This window comes from Stylophora pistillata, chromosome 11 (assembly GCF_964205215.1).
Source record: "Stylophora pistillata chromosome 11, jaStyPist1.2, whole genome shotgun sequence".
NCBI lineage: Eukaryota > Metazoa > Cnidaria > Anthozoa > Scleractinia > Pocilloporidae > Stylophora > Stylophora pistillata.
In genome coordinates, this window is record NC_142529.1 from 30,752,084 (window position 1) to 30,757,294 (window position 5,211).

Consider the following 5,211-nt stretch of genomic DNA (forward strand, 5'->3'; position numbering starts at 1 on the left):
ATAAAATATGCGATAAGAATGGGAAATTATATTCCAACCATGATCTTAGAGATTGATTCAGTCCCTCAGGCAACGTATTTTACACCCAGATGGTTTAGCCCGAAATTAAGAACTTAATGTTTCCAGTTTTTTCTTTTGGATAGTATTCCTTTGCATCCCGCCAAAGTTTTGAGATTTTTAATGGGATTGATAAAATCACTGGGTGTAGATATCTCTACCACATTGTATATGCCGGATCCTAAGTATGCCTTATGTCATGTATTAGTAAAAGGCATTCACCATTATGGAGAGTTTTTCATGAAAATCACGGAACGCAGTATCTTATTTTGAGAAAGAAATTTTAAGTTTGAGAAGAACTGGAGTCTCTGTTCGAGAAATCAGTAATGCATGTTCGGGTTTGAAAGACGTTTTCGTATTTATTTCAATTCATTTTTTGTCTAATCCTCTTAAATTGATGGAGATTATTTCCATCTTTGATACTTGCCTCGTTGCCTCGTTGATAAACACTAGAAATTATTCACTTAATTTCCTTCTGCGGAGACATACATAAATGAGAAAGGTCCTATAGCAGTTAGAGGTTTTAAAATAATTTTCATATACATGGAATTTTGAATGGATGTTAGCTACTTCTATCATTTTGACACGAAACAGTTCTAACCAGAGAGTAAATTTATTCAAAATGAAATTCCACATAGCTAGCCACGTTACAGAAATCCAACAAAGTTGTTAGAGGAAAGTAAAATAACAGCTTATGGTCGAGTACATGTAACCGAATAAAAACTGAAAAGGTTGACAGTGGCGTTCTTAATATGAGGTGTTAAAGATTCTCCACTTTAGTCGCCAACATTTACTTTATCTGCTGTATTCAAAGTAATGACCTAGTTTTTATTTTAATCTTAAGTTTAAATTCTAAAATTCTAGAATTATCTAATTCTAAAATTTAGGGTGAAGATTCCTTTTTAAAAAAGTGCCGTTTCTCTGTCATCCGTTAACATATTTTTAGTTCTTGCGTGGGTCTATCGTTGAGTGCAAGCTTTTCTTTATTAAAAAGCTTCGACTAGTGGGGGGCGCCGAGGTGAAATTTAATTCATTTCTTGGCTTTTTTAAAAAATCAACGTCGTCTGAATTAGAAAAGATAAAGAAAACTAAATCTTTGCTTTTGAACCTTGCGATGCAAAGCTTTAATTTGATTCGCTTTAAACTCACATAATTGGTAACGTTGTATTAAAAGTTAATACTTAGTCAAAAGGTGTTGAATAATTCCTGCATGGTGTGTTTAATAACGAAGGAATTAATTTGAATGGCGCTCGTTTACAAGAGAATTTACAACCTCGGACGAATTTTCTAAACAAACAGAGAAAAGCCTTGCACCGACGATGAAAGATATGTCAATGGTTTTGTCCTGAAATATGACGCTTATTAAGCCCACATTTCAACGCAGCAGGGCAGGGCCAGTCGTAATCGCGAGTTATTATTCGTAGCTACTGTTATAATTCTGTCGTTTACTATCTGACCCTTAAGTTCTTGAAAAGTCAGGATAAATCGGGAAAGGTTTGTTAGGTTTACTTTCCTGTTTTCTGGTGACTTTCAGCAGCAGAGCGTTTCAAACGTATGATGTCACCGAAGATCTAATGGTGTTTAATTTGCTAAAGCTGAAAACAGATAGATTTCCTCGTTGATAAAGATAACAAAATAAAGAAGGAAGTGCCACTTTATTCAAGAGCGTGGGACAAATAAAATTCTAAAACTCCCCTAATGATTAAAACAACAGAGAAGTCCGATGTTCTACTATTTAGCTACCGAGATATCGTCGATGGGCGCGGCCATACATACATGCATTCTGCAAAGACCAGAAATGTCCAAATCACAGCGTGTTTGAGGTAACTCCTCAGAAAAAAAAAGAGTTATTGAAAATTTTTTTTGATATTTGTTAAATTTTCCCCACCAATGTCTGTTTCGAATAATACGATTTAAAAGATAGGTCACTGTGGTTGTTTATGCCTGTACTGGCACTAATCACGTGCGTCATTTCATCGGTTCACAGTACACTTTTAGGTAGCTGGAAGCAAGGGCTTTTGAATCAGCACTTGAAAAAAGCCTTGGTATGTGGAAAGTCTCGAGCATTGGAATAATTTAATGCATGATTTGTGAAAAAATCAGGCAATTTTGAATGACATCGACTCAAACGTTCCTTGAGTCGAGTGACGGGCTTCTTGTGCGCTTTTAGCTGTACCTTGTTCCCCTTCGATTAATTTATTTTTAATTTCTCCGATTTAAAGGTGATGATTTTTGCACTAAAAAATGTAGGTTACCGTGCTCGGTAAGATCATCGTAGCTTTTTACTTGGATTATTGATAGAAAAACAATACGGTGTTCTCATACGCGTGCTTATTCGCCTGTTTACGTTTATTACGCAGGGCAATACTTACTAGGGAATCACCTTAAATAGCTTGAGAAAGCCATGATTTGTTTTGAACTCGGTCGCTTAATTAAAGAAGTATTCTAAATTCATGTTGTATGTCGAGTTTTGATCCGAATAATAATAAACCAGACGTTTTATAAATCTGTACATTTTTGTCCCTTAAAGGTACATTGGTTGCGGTGTGAGGACTGAAGTAAAATTCACACGTATGAGAGATTCGAAGGCCATTATCATTTTCCAACGCTGCCGAAGGGTCTTTTCGATCATATAAGCCTTTTAATTAACAATAATTTATTGTTGTGAAGGATTCTCTAACTAGTTACCTACTGTTAAAAGGTGGGATTACGATATGCGTCAAAAAGGGTCTAGATACGTTTTAGAATGTGAGTCTGATATAATGGGACGCGATAAACAACCCTTTCAATATTACTTGTTTACGACTGAGACAGCCGACAAATTCTTTTCAAGAAATAAACGCAATAAATCATTCACGAAATAAGTTATCTCGAAGGAAGTTGACTTTTCTGAGAATCGCAGCAAGAGGCAGACATTTCATGTTCCAATACATGCATTACTTGTCAATTCAAAACGACATTTCAGTCATGGATGAGACATTTTACGAGATAACTAGAGACTGAAATGCCATTCATTTCTCTGAAGCCCGTCAGGAACACTGCAAGTTACATCAGATCCGGAATCTGATCTTAAAAACGATAGGAGAGGTCGTGGAAATGCAAACTTTATAAATAATCTTCAAATCATTTACATTTTTTAATAACCCCGTCATTTTCACTTCCTGATGGGTTCCGGTCATTTTTCCGGCCAAAAATCAAAGTATCTTGTTGTTCTTAATTTTTTTTTCTATTTCCGCAAATGACGACGAAATTAGATCAAGAAAGCGTCCTAAAATATGGAGCTGTACGTATTCAGAAAACAATTTTCTACCACTTAATCTTTTCTTGAATGTGTGATTTCATTTCCAGAAGGCATTTGAATGAGAGAAAATGAATTATTTCCTATCTAAAGTAGTGATACAAAGCTTTCATGTGCTGATATGGAAAACATAGATATTGATCCTATGGAAAGTCGTTAACAGCTTGTTCGCGGTATCTTAAAGAGCCTTTATCCGTTTGCTAATTATGAGCGCTAAGTGAGCCTATATTAGAGAGATTCGCGAGCCATTCTCCCCAGGCTAATTTCACCACAAACGGTTCATAGGGCATTAAGAAACTCTCAAAAGGTAAGGTGAACTAAAGACATCAGCGCAATGAATATCTATTTTTCCTTTTAAGTGGTCGAATCCCTGGGCTTTCCCAAGAGAGCGCAGAGCAATATACCGGCTTAAAGATGCTAACTATTATTCTTAGGAACTCTATTAAGGTCTAGGAATGAACGTTCCGAAACCTTACTTAGTCTAGTAGGCATAAATACTTTGAAACACCGTCGTTATTTCTAAGCTTTACTGTTGGTTTATAAATTTCTTAACTGAATAGGTCCTGAGTACATTGTCGATTTTCTGAATTTAAGGAATGTATGTTATAATCTAAGTGCTAAGGTTAGTAACTAGGTGCAGCCCTATTTTAATACAGAGTGGATGCATAAATCCATTTATTGATAGCTAGCAAGCTGTGGAGTAAGATACCGTTATACATTAGAAACTCCGATAGTGACATCGTGTTTAAAAAGGCTCTTCATAAGTAAAACTCGGAATCTTTATTCAAGGTTTTGTTTTTTTATCATTATTATTTATCTCCAATCTATTTCAATCATTCTAGTTTGTTATGGTTTCTGACCTCTCTGAATATTCATATCAAATTTGAGCTCTTTTCAAAAAATAGATTTTAATACAATGATGTATTTTAATGTCAAAAGGAATTACATCGTAAGGTAGTTAAATTTTTTCGCTTAGGTTTTTTTAATATTTTCCACACGTGCACGTTCGCACGAGTATTTGTTAACTCTTAGATGTGTACGCGTATAAATATATTTACTTACTTACTTACCTGCTTATACAAATTCGGTTTCAATTACAACAGTTTCAAACAAGACCAGATCATTCATCAAGTTTGGGGCGGACCACATTACTTTTTTTTATTTTTTCAAGAGTCAAAGAGCCTAAATGGGATGCTTTTTTAGTATGTTAATTTTAATTTCCTTCCTGAGAATCACGATCGCAGAATTTCAAAAATTATTTAATGCCAAGTCCTATAATCACCCCTGCGCTTGGCGATTATAGAAACTTGTATGACTTGATTATCAACCAATCAGAGTCCACCAATCTTAGCGTTATAAATACTTGAATTGTCACTGTGTTATCAATTTTAGTCATAATGAAATGCCCCATGTGCATATGTTCGGATGCGAAGCACACATTTGCAGTAGGCTAGTGTTTAAAAATAGCCATTTTTTACTTTAGAATTGACACCGTTAGAACCAACTATGGTAAAAGCACTAGTTACAGTTCTGTTGGTTATGTTAGTTACCGTTGAATATATCGATGAAATTGACGGCTTGCTCCGTGCTGGCAGAGATCGAATCGAGGTGTCACGTGACAATGACATTCACGAAAGTGAGGCTGCTGAAATACGCAAGCATCGACCTTCTTTTCATTTAAGAAGAAGTGAGTACCTTATATTGACAACTAGTTTTGTGTCTGTGTCGATCCGAGAGAGAGAAGGAGGTGGTAACGAGTGACGGGAGTATATATTATCTTCATGAAATAACCCCTAATTATTATCCAACTACACCTAGACGAGTACGAATAACGCCATAGACGAGTACAAATATCA

The 5,211-nt window shown here is 35.5% G+C and overlaps 1 long non-coding RNA gene across 1 annotated transcript in view; it reads left to right on the forward strand.

Annotated features, from left to right (window-relative positions):
• Positions 1 to 3,525: 3,525 nt before the first annotated feature.
• The window catches only part of LOC111336362 (uncharacterized), a 2,311-nt gene continuing 625 nt past the window's right edge, over positions 3,526 to 5,211 (forward strand). The window contains exons 1-2 of the long non-coding RNA XR_002695426.2: positions 3,526 to 3,662; positions 4,839 to 5,042. This is a non-coding gene — a long non-coding RNA (uncharacterized LOC111336362). The remainder of the gene's footprint in view (positions 3,663 to 4,838; positions 5,043 to 5,211) is intronic.